Source organism: Notolabrus celidotus, chromosome 19 (assembly GCF_009762535.1).
Source record: "Notolabrus celidotus isolate fNotCel1 chromosome 19, fNotCel1.pri, whole genome shotgun sequence".
Classification (NCBI taxonomy): Eukaryota; Metazoa; Chordata; class Actinopteri; order Labriformes; family Labridae; genus Notolabrus; species Notolabrus celidotus.
This window is the reverse complement of record NC_048290.1, coordinates 25,285,693-25,306,216: the sequence shown is the minus strand read 5'-3', so window position 1 is coordinate 25,306,216 and position 20,524 is coordinate 25,285,693. Positions and strand designations below refer to the sequence as shown.

The 20,524-nt window shown below is 40.9% G+C and overlaps 1 protein-coding gene across 6 annotated transcripts in view; it reads left to right on the top strand.

The window, feature by feature from the left end:
* The first annotated feature begins 1,789 nt into the window (after positions 1-1,789).
* strbp (spermatid perinuclear RNA binding protein) overlaps positions 1,790-20,524 on the top strand; it is a 111,483-nt gene continuing 92,748 nt past the window's right edge. For 2 of the 6 annotated variants that reach the window (XM_034709576.1, XM_034709579.1), the window contains exon 1: positions 1,790-1,914. The gene's annotated coding sequence lies outside the window, so the exon portion shown is untranslated. Of the gene's footprint in view, positions 1,915-3,658; positions 3,892-20,524 lie in introns of those variants that run through there. The other 4 variants (XM_034709577.1, XM_034709578.1, XM_034709581.1 and 1 more) reach the window with 3 other exon arrangements.

Below are 20,524 nucleotides of genomic sequence, written 5' to 3'. Positions count from 1 at the left end.
TCCTGTGAACCACATAACCACATCATATTGGTGTCCCACTTTGTGTTTATTTACAGACTTCCTTGTTATGCCTCTGTTACTGCCTCCAACACTGTCTCATCAGCGGTACACCTTCCCCCCAACCCACCATCCTGCCTCCCAACCTTTTACACAGATGGTAACGCCTGAGGGCTTGTGTCCACTAACAACCGTTTCTTGTGAGTGTAATTCTTATTTTCGATAGAAAACCAATGCAGTCCAGGGCTTACTGGGCTTGGTGTCCAAAGTGAAACATCTCCATCACCAACCAAACAAAACCAACAAGGGGTAGGGCTTCTAATGACAACTTTAACAACAACTATAACAGAGGTTTGTTCGGAGGAGAAACTATATACTTCAATTCAAGGGTACAATTCCAGGTGTAGGGCAAGCTGCCAATGCTGGAACATGATTTCTTTCAAATGTTTTATGTTATTTTTATAAAATTCCATTGAATAAAAGTGAACATTGAGCATACAGATCAATTTTGAATGGACCTTAAGGTCACCAAAGAGGGAAGCGCAGTGCAACAGTAAGCAGGGAGAAGCGCTCTGCAATTAAGGTTGTGGGCCCTGACAGAACAAATAATTGCTGTTGGTGGACACAGGTCTCAAACAAGCTGTTAAAAAATCCTGTCTTGAACAGACTGTGAAAAATGGACTTAAGATTAAAATCATTAAGCCTGCCAAGATTTTTTACGGAGTTTAGTGAAGCACAAAACAGTTTTAAAAATGTACTCCTAATGCACTGAACCTCACACTGATGATTTGAGACACATTCATTAATTTTAAGCTCTGAAAATCAGAACTAAGGCTTAGAAAATATGCTATGACTTGACAGCCTGTTTGTATTTTGAAAATCTCTTTTCATTTTGGGCAAACATTACTTGAAATTAATTTATTTCTATTCTATACTTCGCCAAGAGCATTTAGACTGGAGTATGGAGTATCAGTACTGGGTTGACTCGTCTTAAAGGCATAGTACAGAAATGTAGGCTCCTTATGAATGGCAGGTATGCTATTTTTTAAAACTTAATGAAAAACTGACATTAGTTTTGAACCTATGTGAATTCTAATTTGTTTTTCTGTGCAATTCTTTTTTGTAAATCAGAAAGCCATGTCATTGCACTTTTAACACTTATTACCTTTCAACTTTGACTCCACCCACAAGCTTAAACTTCAATAGATTTTAGTTGACTGTAGCTTTGTTCTATTTTATGTTTATATGTCTAAGTGTGTGTATTTGTTCCTGTTGGCGCCTCTTGGTCAGGTCATGTTGATAAATGAGAACTGGTTCTCAAACATTTTAACCTGGTAAAATAAAGGTCAAATAAAAAAATAACGCAAAACCATTTGATCCAAAAGTCATGTAAGTGCTAAGTTTGATTTTGGATTTAAAAAAAGTATATGCCTCAACATTATTTATCATGAATAGCCTTGAGGGGATATAATTCTCACAAATCACACAGACACACACTGCCAGAGAAACAAGGTGAGTGTGTGTATGTGTGTGTATGTGTGTGTGCGTGTATGTGTGTGTGTGTGTGTGTGTGTGTGCGCGTGCGAGTGCGTGTATGTGTGTGTGCGTGTGTGCGTGCGTGCGTGCGTGTGTGAGTGTGTGTTTTGAAGGGGGTCCACTTTAAGGATAGGCTTTGTATCCTGCACCAATCTGTTTTCCTCTATCTCCCTCCCTGCATGTTGTACCGTTCACCGTACAGGTGCGAGCGAGCAGCTCCTCCGTAGGCTCCTCCAATTAGAGGCACCGACCGTAACCACGTGAACAAATCCCGTTGTCTAAACTCCCGTTGAGCGGCGAGCAGCTCGGAGCGAGCGGCGGCGCTGAAAGCCACGGTGAGAGGAGAGTAATAACGGCGGGCTGAACGGGAGCGCTGTGCAGGTAAATTGCTTTTTATCTTGGCTGTACACTTCTTCTGCCTTCATGTCATCTCAGCGGCTCAGTGGGGGGGACAGTGTGCAGGTCAAACACGGGGCTCTGGCACCGGATGTTGTGGATTAAATTGGTCGTCGCGTGCGGGTTGATTCTCTGCTCTCCTCCGATCCGCGGACAGGACAAACAGCAGCATCGCCTGGCTGCTCTGCACCGTCTGCTCCTCCCCTCCCACCTCCTCTCTCCCTTTCTCTCTCCCCCCCCCCACCTTTCCTCTCGCGTGCACATGAGGCTATTGATAGTTGACAGAAGCCTTGTAATCCCTGACTGATCCGGCTGACCCGCCACAGCCATTTGCGAAACAAGAATGTTGATGTAACTTTATTTTGCTTCCGAGATTTGTTTAATGGGTGACGGCCGCAAAGATTGACGCCGCGTGCAGCAGGGAGTGAAAGAGGCTTCTTATAGTGCTGCATGCAACCAGGCAGGCAGAGGCAAGCTTTTATTGCTGAATTATTTATAAGGCTGTCTGGGAGAGAGTAATGCCTCTACTGGATGGAGCAAGATTCATGGTCAAGATGTTGATCTACAACTAGTCCACTTCTTCGATTAGTCCCAAATTTAACTCAAATAGAGCACAATGGATGTTTTAATCGGGTTCCTTTTTATTCACAATCAAAATGCCGTGTGCTTCCTAGTATTGTGCTTGCAAAGAAGTAAAGGTAGAATTCAAGATTTAAGTCCAAAATGATAACTTTACAATTCCATTTCATTAAGTATAGGCTATTTTATTTAAGTTGGCTTATTAACTTGGGAATTGAATAGGTACCTCAGGTGTACTCAAAATGAGGTATGTCGTCTGTCTTCCCTAAAAAATTTACAACTTTTACTTTTGGACTGTTAATGGGGGAAAAAAATCCCCATGGGTTTATCAATGTCCTTGTACGTTGTGACACATTATAGTCTCGATTAACCGTTGATCAAGTACCTACTATAAAATATATGACATGTAAATTATAAAAAATACCCCACTTGGAGACCTGCAATGATTAACCCTCTTGTTGTGTTCGTTTCTCTGGAACAGCAATAATGTTCCTGGGTCAATTTGACCCTGGGCATATTCAATTATCCAAAAGAGTCAGAACCCCAAAAAACCCAATACACGTTTTTTTTAATCTAAATTTTAACTCCATTACTAACCATTTAAATCAAGATTTAGTCCATAGGTGTTCTTTAATCCTCAGATCATGGTTCAATGAGGATAACTCACTCGTTTTACATTAAAACTTTTTTAATGTACATTGGAAAGCCCTTAATGTAATTACAATAGTTACATGACCATAGCTTTTTTTTTTTTTTTTTTTTTTTTTTTTTAATGAAGTGATGTTGATAAATGAACACGACTCCTCTTCTGTCACATGCTGCCCAGATTTTTATGCTGCATTTGGCCGGTTTGGAAGGCATATATTGCCTAAAATAGACTTTTAAAATAATTAATTTGACCCGCAACATAACAGGAGGGTTAAATCAAAATTAATATAGTCCATTTAGAAGCTACTATTTTGACTTTTTATTTGCAGCCATAATTTGTGGGTTTCTGTTTTCTCGTCTGTGTCCTCAGAAGAATAAGCAGGCAGAAATAAATGAATAAATGTATCGCGTTTGCTCTGCCATGTTTCTGCCTTTTTGTAGCCCTACTCCACCGGAATGAATCGGGCTCCTGTCCGCGCATGCGCACTCCCTCCACCATTCATCTGTAGCACACCACTCTCTCTCCTGTTCCTCTCGTCTCGTGCGAGAGCAGAGAAACCAGCAGGCGGCTCCGGGCTCGCGCTCGCTGCCTCACTCGCAGTCTGTGACTTCTCCTCGTTGCGGTCGGACGGTGACAGCTCCAGTTCTCTCGTCTGTCGGACCGAGCGCGGATTTTTTTTTGCCTCTTTGGATTTCTATGTTTTGGTGGGAGCAAGTGGGCTTACAACAAAACCTGTAAGTTATCCGTATTTTATTTGAAGCGTGTTTGAGCTTGTATTTTGTGAGTGTTTCACGTGCGCTGTCATCCCGATAGAGAAAATCCTACCGGCACGAGTTTGGCCAATTTTTATGAATATTTCTTCATTTTCTCACCTGAAAAGGATTTAATATCCAACTTTACTCTACTTCATACTTGTTTTACTGTTTCCTTATCTGATGACTCGTGTTTACTTTCGCTTATCACACTGCGAGGAACACAAAAAGAGGAACTGAAACGTAAGGTTCACGCTCCTCGTGCTGTCCTCTTACGTTACAATGTTTTCAGTGTGTTTGCAGGAGATTTGTTTGCGTTGAAACTAAACAACACAGTAAATAATAAGCAGAGCAGAGCAGAGCAGAGCAGAGGTGTCGGTTGAACATCTTTTATAGCAGGTGTCTCATTGCCTACTTCCGCACTATGCTGCGAGATATCCATCGTTTGAACACAGTGAGTTCTTTTCAGCCTGAAAATTAGCTCTAATTCGTGCTTGGGCAGCCTATGTGAATGAACACACTTCTTGCTGAAGTAGATGTGTCGTCGTTTCTTTGTGTGGTTACAGTATTTATTTCATTTCCCCCTTTTACACTTTTCGAATGACACTTTTAGGGAACCAACAGTTTGTAATTGAGGCACTGTTTTACATCGCCGGTGTCATTTCCTCAAAACACTCTGCTTTACCTTCTGTGCTGTGTGAGTGGTGGACAGTAAGAGTACATTTACTTGAGTATAGTACTTAAGTACATTTTTGGAGTATCTGTACTTTACTTGAATATTATTTCTTGGGGGAACTTATTACTTTTACTCCACTACATTCAGAAGACAATTATTGTACTTTTTACTCCACTACATTTCTATCAGTGCTCTTGTTACTCACCACTTTTGCTTTGAAGTCAGCTCATGAATTTCCTTCACTTTTCTGAAATCTGATCCCACAGTTGAACGTGGAGCAAACACAGAGCAGATTTCACTCAGATCAGGCAGTTCATGTAGAGGTGGTAATGATGGCTATAATTCTCCCCCTCAGCATCCATGTCCATATCTTCAGCATGAAGAATGATACGTTTTGTTTAAATGTTCACGTTCACAATGTTCATGTTTCCCACTCTGCCCAAAAATTCACTGTCCAACCTGAGAAAGCGTGTTGAGCTACAGAACATTTGTTTCATTCCAGATGAACATTTCAAACTAAGTTGTATGTGCTTGGAGTAACTTAGTTTCTGTTTTTATTCCATATAGGTTTTAAAGATTTCAAGTTTGTTTTTAATGTTTTCTAGGTAAACATAATGTAACAGAATGTACTCCTATGTATTCTTGACTGCACTGATATATTGTGAAAAAACAACATTTTTAGATTTTTAACAGCAAGTACTTCAGTACTTTAACTCAAGTAATAATCTGACAGAGCAACTTTCACTTGTATTGGAGTAATATTTGACCTGGAGTATCTTTACTTTGACTTAAGTAATGAAGCTGTGTACTTTGTCCACCACTGGCTGTTTGTGGGTTTATTTGTTTGTTCAGACGACTTTATTAATCAACAATCAACAATCTAAATAATTAGGGAACAAAAACAAACAAATGCAAACATTCACCAACATATAGAAAATCACATTCACATGTCAGTGCCAACAGATCAGCAGGATCAGCAATAATTACAATAATGATGCATCAAGAAGATACACCTGAGACTCCAAATATAGCATAAGCAACAACTGGTTCCAGTTTACCTCTCAGCATTTAGCAGGCTGGTGCGCGCATGCAGAAGCGCGTGACAAGGTGGGTGACGGTGAAAGAAGGAAACGCTTAAATGCTCTCTCTTCTTGCTGAACCAGCTTGTTGGCATACCTACACCAGTAAAGTAATCATAAAATAACATCTTTTATTAGAAGTTGTAAGATCACAAACAGACCTATCAGCTGTGAGTGTACAAAGGTCTGCACACTGACCTCATGAAAAAAAAACGACAGGCAGTAACCCTGAAGTATTTCACTCTGCAGCAGCTTATGCTATTGTAATACCTTGTGAACAATTTTCTGTATCGATCCATCTTCTAACTCTGGGGTTCCCAAACTTTTCAGCCCGCGACCCTGAATGTATAAGTTCCAAAGACTCACGACCCCCTGTCCCTCAAAGGGATTAAAAGCTGGTTCACACTTCATTTAGCTGGTCTGCAGAAAATGAGCCCACCTACATGCACATGTGGCTTCTGAAGATGCTTTTGTTAATCAACTGTTTACTGACCCTGACTCTAACTTTAGGAGTCATCTGGCAACAAAGAAAGGCAGCAAACGAAGGAATGTTTTGTTTGCAAGGTCTTACTTCAAATGTAACTACCATTTTTGTTGCTGTTTTTTCAGTAATAGGTCAAATATGCAATTTTTAGAGTACTTTACAGAAAAATACTAATTCTGGGAGACATCTCCAGACACCTACTAGTGTCTGGCGACCCTCCAGGGAGTCCCGACCCACACTTTGGGAAACCCTGTTCTAACTGAGCTGTATTTGGTCTCCACTGTGGTGTAGTGCTTCACGTGCAGGTTTCAGAGAGCCACTTTTATCAGATCTTTGCGCCTGGTGGTCTCCAGGCTTGACTAATGGTCTGTTGCCTTTGGGTTATTTTTGTTTTGCTCCACCCTGCTCCACCCTTTTTCATGTGCAGGAGGCATCCCCTCTAACACATGCAAACCACACCTGCCCTGCTAAGACAGAAATGTGGGGTGTCTTTGTTTTAGCACCCAGCAGCACCCACTTGATTGAGCTGATGTATAGAGTGGCAAACACAGACTTCTTGTTGTTGCTTGTCACGGCTCTATAATGCTCCTCTTGTGCTGCATTCAATGGGCTTTGTGAATGCACAGAAGAGAGGAAGACATAATGTAATCACACTCTTCGCATTTCTGCGTGTGTGTTTTAGAGATTTTGTAAGCTTTGTGTGTTTTGAGGTGCCTTTTCTTGGACAAATATCCAGCAGCAGCTTTACAAAGTGAGCAGAGGTCAGGTTAAGAGAGATTCACTGCCTGTGTGTGTGTGTGTGTGTGTGTGTGTGTGGTGTGTGTGTGTTTGTGTGTGTGTGTGTGTGTGTGTGTGGTGTGTTTGTGTGTGTGTGTTGTGTGTGTGTGTGTGTGTGTGTGTGTGTGTGTGTGTGTGTGTGTGTGTGTGTGTGTGTGTGTGCGCGTACCTGTGTGTGGTTTGAGTGTGTATATTGCCCCAGGCCCCCGTGAGCACTTTCTCTGACTCTTTCTGGTGAGCATTGACTCGACAGTGAACTCTCTATCAGCATCGAACAGATAAGAGGATGAGAAGGAGGGAGTGCGAGCTGGTATAACACCAACCCGATGCACAATCTGTCTCTGCCGCTCTCAGTATTTCTGTCTCTGAGTGATGCTGTTTCTTGGTTTTTCTTTTATTTTCCTCCAAGTTCTTCAGAAAATCCTTTTTAATTGACACCATCTTTTGTCATTTATTTTTGCTACCCAATTTTTCAGATGCATTTTTCATTCATTATCATCTCCTACTCATTTCTTCATTTTCACCCTGTTTTCTTTAACCATGTTGTCAAGTATTGCTAGCTATTTTCCAGTTTATTTGATATTATGAGTTAGAATAAGAAGGAAAGAAGAAAGACGAATAGTTTATGATGATTAAGTGTGACATGATATAATCAAAGTGTACGTAAATAATTTGTTTGACCCTCCCACAGCAATAATGTTCCTGGGTCAATTTGACCCGGGGCATATTTAATGATCCAAAAGTGTCAGAACCCCAAAAAATCCTGATACACATCTTTTAATCTCATGATAAACTCCATTACTAACCAATTGAATCAATATTTAGTGCTATGGTGTTTTTTAAATCTCACAGATCATGGTTCATTGAGGATAATTCACTTGTTTTTTCTGAAAATTCATATCAAATTTTTTTGTAGATTTACATTGGAAAGCCCTAAATATAATTACAATGGTTTTACATGACTTTGATTTTTGTTAATTTTATTTTGTATTTTATTTATTTATTTTTATGAAGTGATGTTGATAAATGATTCTATACTTTCATTGCGCTAATCAAGCCAAGCAGAAGAAGTGTCATACCGAAAAAATACTTTTAACATTATTCTTACATTTTTTTAACTTTAAAATGGGTCAAATTGACCCGCAATATAACAGGAGGGTTAAACTTAACATTTTGAGTCTAAACCTCATAGAGACAAAGCATATTTGATGTAAAAAAATAGGCTTTTATTAAAATTTTACATGTTTTTTTTTTTTTTCCTTTTTATTTCATTACCACCATCAGGGTTTGTATTGTGTTGATGGCTTCACAACTTCAATATGAATCGGGCCCATATACCCCGATTAAGGACACACCAAAGACAAACACACAAAAGTAGAGTCATACATGTCAGTGACAACTGAACAACAGCCCCAAACCAGAAAATCACTGTATTGTTATGTAAATTTGTTCTGGTCTATCTGCATTACCAGTCAGGTAACTGCAAACACCTCACAGTTTGCTTTAAATCAAGTTCAGTCAGTTGTATTTACAAAGACACAAATCTTTACCTTAGATAACCTGAGCAGCGCCAAACAACTTTATCCTGATACGGTTAACCTAAATAAGAAAGACACTGCCTCCAAAGTGATGCAGTTTCACTCCTAAAGCGGTCTTCTTCTCCTCGTCTGTCTGAGTCTGCTTCAGCTATTTCTTGTTGTTGTTGTTGTTGTTGTTGTTGTTGGTGTGTGTGTGTGTGTGTGTGTGTGTGTGTGTGTGTGTGTGGTGTGTGTGTGTGTGTGTGTGTGTGTGTGTGTGTGTGTGTGTGTGTGTGTGTGTGTGTGTGTGTGTGTGTGTGTGTGTGTGTGTGTGTGTGTCTGTGTGTGTGTCTGTGTCTGTGTCTGTTTTATGTACGCCCAGGAGCAGCATCAAGCTTCTTTGGCTGCTCTGGTTCTGTTTTGCTTTATGTTCTGTTCATGGTTTAAACAGTTTAGAATACAGTAACACACACTCACTTACAGAAGAGACTCAGTCATGTCATGGGTTGACCCTGAAGAGACTCTATGGGGGTGTGTGTGTGGTGTGTGTCTCTGTGTGTGTATTCTGGTGCCCGGTGCCTGTCAGCGAAACAGGACTCTGCCCACCACTTCTCAGATTCTAGCATACAGCAGCACATTTAAGGGGTCTCATCTGGCAAGGAAGTGTAGCACTAATCCAATTGGCTTGTGCTTTAGTAAAAGCTTTTCTAATTGGCCGATATGGCAGCTGGCTGCCAAGGATCCAGTAAGCACAACAGGGAGTTGGGGAGAGTCCCAGTGGTGCTGTGGTGTGGTGCAGGAGGAGGCAGAACAAAGGGCAGATAGCAGAGCGGGTGCTGCTGTTTTGAATATTCCTCTGCATGGCAATAATAAAGGACCCATCTGCACCCTAGATCTGCCCAGTTGACCGTGTCTCATTTTGAACTGTGTTTCTACCAGACACACATGCAAATACACACACACACATGGGCATATGAAAACACACTCTCCTCCTGCCATCCATCTGCAGGAACAGGAACCATGGCATGTTTGAGGAAATATCATCCCAACTGTCAGCGGATCAAAGTAATTAACACAGGAGTATTGTGTGTGTGTGTGTGTGTGTGTGTGTGTGTGGGGGTGTTGTGTTACGAGGGGGGAGAGTGTTTTTTGCAGAGAAAAAAAGCTTCCACCAGCAGCCACTGCAGCCATTCCTGTTTCCTTTCACCTCAGCTTGGAATCCAGGAATAGCTCAGAGTGACAGGGACGAGCAATGAGAGAGAGAGAGAGAGAGAGAGAGAGAGAGAGAGAGAGAGAGAGAGAAACAAAGAGACACTGGAGCAGAGAGTGTGAGAGATGGCCATGTAAGGTCTCCTGCACCACAGCTTGCACCACTCCACATCAACTATGAACCTGAAATGAACTGCTCAGGGTTTGGTTTCCTCAAGTCACCGGCGGCAGCGTGAACTTTGACTGTGTGCGGTGGCTTTACAGTCACACAAAGGCAGCCTTCATCACGAGATTCATTGAGGATTCAAATCATAGAGTTCCTGCGTGGGGATTGGCTTGTTTGATTAGTGCTCTTGTTTTATTCATACATCAGCAGTTTCGTACTTTCTAGTGAAGGCTGAACCAATATTCTTTCAATTTGTTATAAAGAACTGACATTCAAGAAACAGCAATATATGAGGATTATAAATCTAATTAAAAAAAACGTATACAACAAAAAACACAAATTAATGTTTGGATTGCTTTTGAATGCAATCAAAAGAAGCTTTGAAGGTCCTCTGTATCTTATAACTAGCTGACTTTGATTGACATGCGGGTATTGAGGTTGAAGAATGCTCCTTTTATTGCTCTGGCGGTTTAGTTAAAGAGCAGCTAGTCATACCACAACAGTTATTACTTCGCCAACTATACGTCATTGTCACTTGTTGACATTACCACATCTTTGGCATTATTGATTAAGCAAGTAGAAGGGTTGATAGTGATCATAGAACAAGAACTGGGAGTGAGTGTTGATGCACTGAAGGAGGAATGTTTCTCTCAGTTCACATTCAGCTGGTCAAGCCCAGCGTTGATCAAATGACTAAAGTGGAGCATGTATCATCAGTTACATGTAGCTGTAGTGACATACTTATTTATAAAATATGAAGAATACAGAGATGATGGCTTGAATAAGGCATTAACATGGAGTATGTAAAGCTACTAACATGTGGCAAACGGGAACTGAGAGGAAGATTGGTGTCGGTGTTGCCTTTTAATACTGTAATTCATTCAAAGAGATCTGTGATCAATTTTTGTATTCTCCACTCTGGCATGGGATTGGCACTTAATATCGTACTGTACGCTCTAAAAAAAGGGAACAATATGATATGTTGGGGTACAATACAGTACAATAGAATACGATACGATACAGTGGGATACAATACGGTATGATACTGTATGATAGGATACGATACTATACGGTATGATACTGTTCGATACGAGACAGTACAATATGATACAGTACTGTACGATGCGGTATGATATAATACTGTACGATAGGATACGGTACAGTATGTTACGATAGGATACGGTACAGTATGTTACGATAGGATACGGTACAGTATGTTACGATAGGATACGGTATGGTACGTTATGATACTGTACGATACAATACGGTATGAAACGATAATGTATGATGCGATAGGATACAATACAGTACAATATGACACAATACTGTATACCATACTGTACGATATGATACTGTACGAAAGGATATGGTACAGCACGATACGGTATGATACTGTACGATATGGTATGATACTTTACGATATGGTAGGATACGATACGGTATGATACTGTGCGATTCGATAGGATACTCATTGTCCCATTGAGGATAATTGAGTTGCCTCCATTATAGAATTTACAAATACAAACAATAAAAACATGCAGTCCACATTTAAACAGAGAAGCACATACCAATGAAGAAACACACACATTGAAGAACACATATTACACAACACTCTTATTGCACATGTTCAGGGAAAACCACAACATAAAAAGGTCAAGAAGTCAGCATCCACTGCTCCCATTTTCCTTCATGCCACTTCTGTGTGTTGTTGTTTCTTCAAAATGCACATTTGCTTCTTTCATTCTGAAACCTTTGTGATTTTTGCACACACAAACCCTTTACAGAAAGAACCAGACAAAGCTGCTGATACATGAGTCCTTCAGAGGACTACAGCCCCTTCAGTGTCAGCAAGCTAACTTGGTTGAAGTAGTTTTTACATTTCATTAAACAGGTTCCCTAGCGTTTCTCTGGTTCTAAGCTTGTGACATGCAGGTTCACACATGGACATGTACTGAAGCCGTGAATGGATTGGGTGAAGTCTTCGGTGTGACAGTTTGACAGTTGGATATGGGAGGCCCATCTGCTCTATCACTCAAGTACTGAGGCTCACTGAGTGTCACCTCTCTGCACTGCCTCGTGTGGGGCTTACACGCACACACACACACACACACGCAAGCGTGCGCAAACACTCCGGTGGCAGCAGCATTTAGCACATATAGCAGACATGTTGATAATCAATTTACGCAGACCTAACATGAACCTTTAACTCTGGGTATTCCTCTCTCTCTCTCTCTCTCTCGCTCTCGCTCTGCTCTCTGCGTCAAAAAGAGCTTAGATCAGGGAAACCATAGCTTGCCCTCATTAAGGCTTCCTGGAAGATCAGGCTATTTATTCAAAGCAAGCAGACCGTGTTTGGAGTGAGGCTGGAAGGTTGCCAGTTCGAAACCCAGTATGGTTTAACAAATCTGGTTTAACCGAGCCACTGACCTGGTACCATGGGGTAAGGCGGGCACCTTCTGTTGCCCCAAACAAGCTGTTGTACTTGGACATGTCAGTTTCTCATTACTCAGCCTCTTGTGTATGTTTGTGATTTATTACGCTGATTTAGATATGAAAAGTTGAATTATGTTTTAATTCTTATTTAGTTTAGTCATTAAAGGCAAGTATTGTGTTATATGATGTGTTTATGAGCTACAGCTGTCGTCACTTAGTCTCCATTCATCTTTCTTATTCATAAATTAGACGGAGCAGATGAGGGGTGTTTTGGCGACACTCTTTGCCAACAATCATGAAACTAGTGCCAGCTCTTGTTTGGGTTTTTCATGTCTGTTCGTGGTAGTTCTGAGTGATTTTAGAAACATGATCCAGCTCAATCTGTCGTAATCTGCCATGGACAACACAACACAACGGATCAGTGCATGGATGAACTTTTAATCATCAAACCAAAGAAGCATTTGTTGTCTCCGTAATTTGGATGTGAGGTGTAGTAAACATCTGTTATGACTTTCACTTCTTTGCATTTTGATAAAGTAAAAAGGAACAAAGAAAAGTCTCAACAAATAATTCTATTGTGTGTGTATACAATATGCGTGCCTGCAAGTGATAGCTTCTCCCTGCTACAGCGACCCACTGACCGGTGTTAGCAGATTAATTGCTGCTTTCATGTTAAGCTGTGGCGTATCACCCGTAATTGGTAATGGAGATTATCAGTGAGATGCTGGTGGGGTCTTTGTGTGTGTGTGTGTGTGTGTGTGTGTGTGTGTGTGTGTGTGTGTGTGTGTGTGTGCGTGTGCGTGTGTGTAGGGAGTGTCTGTGAGAGATTTCTTAATCTGATTAGGATGTTTATCTAATAAAATAGGATTTATGCGATTCTTGTGTCTCTCCTTAACACACACACACACACACACACACACACACACACACACACACACACACACACACACACACACACACACACACACACACACACACACACACACTAGCCTACAGGAACATACACTGACATGAACTCTGTTGGAGGAAGAGGATCACATTGGAACGCATAAAATCAGAGATATTTCGAAAGATCCCCCAAAAAGTGTACAAGGACAATCAGATGATACACGTGCATGACTTCTTTAAAACACTTACAGCTGTATTGGAGTATTGAATGACAGTTATAAGGGATGAGTATTTGTTTTAGACTTGTTGAAAGCAGAGATGCAACCACTGTAAAAATCAAGGCCGATATCGAAATCCATCTAGCCAACAGCAGATTCCAATACAAATGTTTTTTCATTACTTCCTCATAAGTCTCTCTTTTTTCAAATGAGCTGTATGATTTTATTTATTTATTTATTTATGGTTTATTTGTTAGGGACAGATACATAGACAAACTGCGAACAGCCCATAGACTGTATAATGGACGTAGTATCCGTGACGTCACCCATCTGTTTATGAAGCGCTGTTTTGAAGCCAATCGTCGGCGGGAGCCATACTGGATATGCTGAAGTCAACCTCACTTCTTTTGATGTAAAGAGGCGGGCTTTGAACCTCCTAGCCGTCAGCTACAGTGTTCCAATCAAGTCAGCTGTGCCCCTCATTGGAAGACTCGTAATCTTAATATCTTCAAAATTGCAGCGTTCACCCCCCGTACAGTGTGCCGATCGAGAAATGAGCTATCCAGATTACACTTGTTTTTTGTACCAGGCTGTAAACATGTTTATTTCTGCTGTAAAGATCTGCGTTTTGAAATTAGTGTAATTAGTGGTTTCTGGTACTTCCGGAGCCAGCCTCAAGCGGACCCTCAAAGAACTGCATTTTTGAACACTTCTGCATTGGCTTCAATTCTCTCGTGGAAAATTAGACATGAGTGCAGGTTTGTTGCTGAATGAACCAGGATTTGATGACTGTCTTAAACCTGGCGAATTTTGTAATGAGTTTCAAGTGATCAGGAAAAGAGTTCTGGGCTTTGAGGGGCAAGACCATTTAAATATTTGAACACAAACTTTACATAATGGCAGTTGATAAAATGACTGAAACTTAAAACTTTGTATTTACTTAAAATCTGACAGTGGTGATGTCTAATTATTTTTTTATCCAGGATTTTGAAGGCCCGATTGTAGATGCTCTCTGAGGATTTGATTTGGGACTGGTTTCCCTGGGACCAGGCTGTTAAACCATAGCACAGATGTGAAATTATCATCATAAATAAAAAAGGCACAGTTAAGTGTCAGAGAGTTTCTTATCATCTTTTGGCAGATCATTTTAACATAGCTTTTTTTCTTCTTTTTCCTTTCTAAACTCCAAACTGTATCATAGACTTTGTGCTTCAGACTTGGGTTATCTCTGAACATTATCCCTGACATGAAACGACACGTAGAAAGCTTCAGATTCTGTCCTGAAACCTGGTTAGGAAATGCAAAGTATCAGGGCACCTCTCTCTCTCTCTCTCTCTCTCTCGGTTTCCTGCTTTATCCACTCCACTGTCGGCTACAAATAAAGGCATTAAAGCCCAAAAAATAACCTCATTAAAAAACAACAACAAGCAAAGTAGTATGTTCAGTTTCAAAGATATTACTCTGAAAATGAAGACCGTAGAATCAAACATGTTATCATAACGTGGCCCCACATACTCAAGTCATGCCTCAGAGTTACTGAGGTGTATCCAGCTGTGTTTGTTGTGCTTGCTAAAAGGACAGAGATAAAAAGTAGAGAATGCAACAGAGCAGCACACACACCCACACCCACGCACACACACATGCGCACACACGCACGCACGCACGCACGCACGCACGCACGTACGCACGCACGCACGCACAAACACACACACAAACACACACACAAACACACACACAAGGGCTACATGTCTGTGAGCAGACACATCGCAGTTGCAGGAAAGCGTCACCATATTTCTCTTGAGATCTTCTGCAGCCACATCATCGTCTCACTCCAGCACACACATCAGACTGAGTTGCGTACGCATAGTCAGCCAGCTGCCATGTGCAGGTGTGTGTGTATATGTGTGTGTATTTGTACGTGTGTGTAGATGTGGAGGCAGAAGGGCAGCAGGAGCGCAAGTAAAGTATATGAAGGTTTGTGTCTTTTCCTTTTATCTATGAAGGATTAAAATCCTCATCATCAGCATAAATGTTGGTTTGGGTGAACACGTGATGGAATTTGTATTGAAGTTTAGATATTTTATCCTGTGACAGATATATTTTCCACACATTTCCGTGTATTAACTTTTAATTATGATCTTAAGGTGTTTTTTTGTGTCGGTGGGGAGAGTAAAAGTCACATAGATACACTACTCAATGTAAATAATAAAATAATCTTTGAGGTCTTTATTCAGTAGAACCAGCTTTGTAAATAGTGTAATGTTGTGTTGTGTATACCACAAAAACGTTGTTGTTTATACACTCAGGCGTCTGTGGGAAGCGCCACATATTGGAGTAAAACACTGTGGTCCACCTCACTGGCTTTTCATTCCGGGCTCATTAGAGCTGTAGTCGGACAGCTCCCACACAGCGCTCTCCAAACAGTCTCCTTCTCTCTAGCCAAAAGTCCTGTAAAACTGTTGAAATGACACGTCACGCCAGTGGGAGCATGCAGGGCACACCTGTGATTGGAAACACAGGTGTGCCCGGCAGATGAAACTCATTTGCAGCTTGGATTGAGCGCTTCAAATGACTCCAATTTAAAGTGAAAGTGAATTGCTATGATGTGTTAGCGATGCAGAAAACAAACCTTTGGCTTCCTGTAACATATTACCACTCCTAACTAGGGTAGTCATTTTACCAGAATTTTAAACTTTGATACAATACTATTAATAATCTAATAATATGGATACATTGTTTGATGTCACAGCAACAGAAATTCAGCTCCTGGGTCCCACTATTGGGTATTTTTCTTTTCTGATTTCCATACTTAACTGCTGATTCAGTAAAAGTCGCTGAACAGAGACCAACTCTTGGCATATTATTAAATAACATCTTGTTTTCTATTAGACCACTTGGTTTTCATTAGTGGTACTTCTTTGAACTTAATCTCTATGTGACTCGACCACTGCTGCTCTCTCTCTTTTGCTCACAGCAGCTTTGTGTTGAAATATGACTCTAGATCTGCTTTGTTTTCATAAGTTTGGGTACTTTTGGAAACTCCTGTTAGTAAAAATTATGAGGTTGTATTATTTTAAAGCAAGTGGTTTTGAAAAGCAATGAGGTACAGAAAATTTGGACAACCTTAATCCCCACTAGTCAACTCCACCAGAAGCCCTAAGCCTCGATATATGAGATACTACTCGACCATTAGTGGAGGGCTCTGCAGTCAATTTAGTGTAAAAAATGCACCAATCAGCTGGACATTTAGAAGTGGTCAAGTAAGAGATAGTAATTAAAAAACATTTGGGTTCAATTTTAAAATGTTGTGTAACAGGAATTTTAAATTTTAAGGCCTTTTTTTGTAAAAACATTTAATGTGAATTAAGTTGCACAAATGTCCTAGTTGGTAAATGTAATGTTGATCAAAACCACTTTTTTATATTTAGGCAGTAAACTACTTTAAGTTCAGGAAAATGATCACGTCTCATATTTCAGTTATTGCTGTAAAACTTGGCATATAAAACACACTTTTTATATACATTTGAAAAGCGTTCTGCGTTCAATACATGGTGCATCATATCAATACATGGGTATTTTATTGTTTTAGGATCATTTACACAGAAGACTGCACTATGCTGGCTAAAGCTTTGTCTGGACATTCATGACCACCAGTGCAGCCTCCGCCACCATCCACTGCACACTACCAGGGGGGATTGGAAATGTGTCCCCATTTATTGTGAATTGCAAGTTTGCATTTAGCTGAGCAAAGCATGCTGGGATGAATAGGGGCATGGACCAGGTCTAGGGCTGTTTTTCGAAACCGCCTACTATACTAGCAGTATGTACTGATTTGGGCCAAAAGCATAGACTGTATAAAATATGGGCGTAGTATCCGTGACATCACCCATCTGTTTCTGAAGAGCTGTTTTGAGGCAAATCGTCGGCAGGAGCCATATTGCTTCTGTCGAGGCAGTATGACTTAAAGAGGTGGAATTTGAGCCTCCTAGCCAACAGCTATCCCGACCAGGAGTCACTACAGTCATGTCCTTATTTGGGCAAATACTCGCAATCTTAATATCTTCTAAATGGTCACATTAGAAAAAAATTCACCCCCTGTACAGTGTGTGCAGATAGAGAAATGAGCAACGTAGGGCCAAGCCGTTTTTTGAACCAGGCTGTAAACATGTTTAGTAATGCTGCAAAGATTGTCTTTTTTAATTGGTGTGTATTTGGTTTCCTGTGTTTCTGCAGCCAGCTTCAAGCGGATTCTCCATGAATTGCAGTTTATAACACTTCCACATGGGCTTCATAGTTTGAGACCGGAGGTTGCCGCTTGAGTTGGACATATCTAATATAAGCAGGCTCGATTCGATTGTATGTTTGGTAACTAACATTCTTTCTTCTTCTGACGTCAATGCAACATTGAAACAACATGCTGTCCAGAGAGGACGTTACAGGGACACCTACAGTCACATTGTGAAGCGGTGGGCCTCAGAGAACGGACTGCTTTCTGACACAGCTAGACATTCAGTGACACACTTGCAGTACTTGTTTCTAAGATGATTATGTGTGGGCATGACATTGTGGTCACCACTTGTGCACCTTCCTTCATGCATGGCTCACTGAGTTAGAGACAGGACACTGGCAGAAGGCTGAACAATGTCTACACATGTCTTTGCATCACCCCCCTTCTGTTCCCAGTCTCAGCAGACCCAGTCACATTGCACTGATATCATGTCGGGATCTTGGGAGCCCGAGTTCCTCTTGCAGGAAGTTGCAAAGCCAGAGAGCGCTGACAGCAAAGACTCAATAACCTCAGCTCAGTCTGTGGAACAAGCTGCTGGGCTCTGCTTAGAGGACCGAACAGTTCCTCAGCTCATTAGTGATAGAAAGTGGTCTCATATGTCGCTGGGGGGCTTTTTATAGTTTTCAATAAATTTAAAATTACATCTCAAAGAGCAGCCAGTGTAGAGCTGCTAAACGGGGCTGATATGATTTGTTGCTGTAGCTTGAATGAGCAGCAAATGGGAAAGATAACAACACAAAGACCAGTGATAGTGACTCATAGCCTTTTATCAAAGAGAAATATGTCTTCTGTTGCTTCACAATCTGTTGATGCCGAGAAAAAAAAGGAGCTTTCTCTCCCTGAAGTCCTATAATATCCTTTCCTGAGTACACAATAAGACGTGTCAAAGGATGTCACCTGTACCTGAAGACACTCTTTCTTACACAGAGAATGATCTCCCCCCCTGTGGCTCTGTCTGAGAACTTGTAACCTGAGAGAAAGATGGTTGTGGAAGCTATAAAGAGTTAGTTAGAATTTCATGTGCCATAAGACTTTCTGTTCTTGCTGTTGGTGAGTCCATAAAGAATTAAGTGCATTTTTGAGCAAGCCTGTTTGCTCTTTTTTGGACATCTTTGATCGGATCTGTACTCTAACCAGATTTGCTGTTTGTTACAGTCTGTAGGGGGATGTTTGCTCTCCATGGTGCTGAAATGCTTCACTTTATTGAGAAGTGGGTATTGATTGCTTCAGTTTAAATTCACTTTCTTCTAGTTAGAGTGCAGAAAAATATCACCACCTCAAACCTTTGTGGGCATTATGACCAGTCTGTCCTCATCCCATTACATTAAATACCAGCATTAACACCAGCATGTAGTCACAGCCCTCTTTGTGTCTCGCAGACACACAAGGCACCCTTACATGAGGTACACTACAACTAACAGTAATGAAAACCCATCCTTGTAAATAACGGAGAGCATCTGCTGTTAGTGACGTAGAACAAAGTCACACAAGGTCAGCGTTTTAAATTCTTACCACACCAGGTGACATGTCAAACAAAAAGAAAATAAAGCAATCTTGGAAAGCATTGGGATTTGCTAACCCTGTTTTTGGACTGGTTTGCTGTGTTGTCATTTAATCCTTATTATTAAAGCTGTGGTGTAAATGGTACTAGGTTCAAGGTAGGGACCTTCTGCTTGTGATGTCTTGACAGGGGATTGCTCGTCTGTGCTATAGTGCCAGGCTTGTTTTAGAAATAGCTCAGACCTTAATCTGTACATCTCCATCCTACTCAGGACTACTTTTACACGCTAAGCTGCAGCTGGATTTGGATTCCGTGCCTCAGACTGCGATTCGAGGAATATCTAAAGCAAAGTGTTCATTTGTGATCAACTTTAATCCTTTTTATTTTCTAAGTTAGGGCAGCAACTAAACACAATTTTGATAGTTGACAAACTATGAATTATTTAAGAATTAATGTAATTGTTGGGTTAAGGCTGGGCAGTAAATCAATAACGATAATTATCGTGATATAATTTTTCTCAATATAAATATGACAAATGTTCAATAGAAATTCGATATATTAAAACCTGTAATTACACCCCCCCAGCACTAAAAAGGGAGGGGGTGCTAATGTGCCTTAAATGCTAGTTGCCACCCAAGCGGCAACCTCCGGTCTCAAAATATGAAGTCCATACGGAAGAGTTATAAACTGCAATTCATGGAGAATCGGCTTGAGGCTTGCTGCAGAAACACCGGAAACCACATACACACCAATTAAAAAAAAGACGATCTTTGCAGCATTAATAAACATGTTTACAGCCTGGTTCAAAAAACGGCTTCGGTCTACGTAGCTAATTCCCCTATTGGCACACACAGTATGGAGGGTGAATTTCTTTCTAACGTGACGGTTCAGAAGATATTAAGATTACGTGTTTTTGCCCAAATAAGGACATGACTGACTTGAGTCGCGAACGGGAGCACATAGCTGTTGGCTAGGAGGCTCAAACTCCACCTCTTAATGTCACACTTGGTTGAGTTCAGCATTTCCAATATGGCTGCCGCCGACAATTGGCTTCAAAACAGCGCTCAGAAACAGATGGGTGACATCACGGATACTACGTCCATTATTTATACAGTCTATGTTGCCACCCAACATTAAACAGAAGAAGAAGAAGGCATTGAATCGCCAGTCATGTCGCAGGGTAAGAGGTAGGCGGCATAAAGACGTTTGGAGTGGAATGTAAACACAGCTGAAACGAGCGACAGCAACACTGAAGGAAACTCAAAACCTAGCAGCTCAAAGCAGAGTCGTTAGTCTGACACTGTGTTAACTCGTCGTTCACTATTAACTTAATACATTTAATTAAATATACTTCAGATGAGATAATGAGTGATAATTAT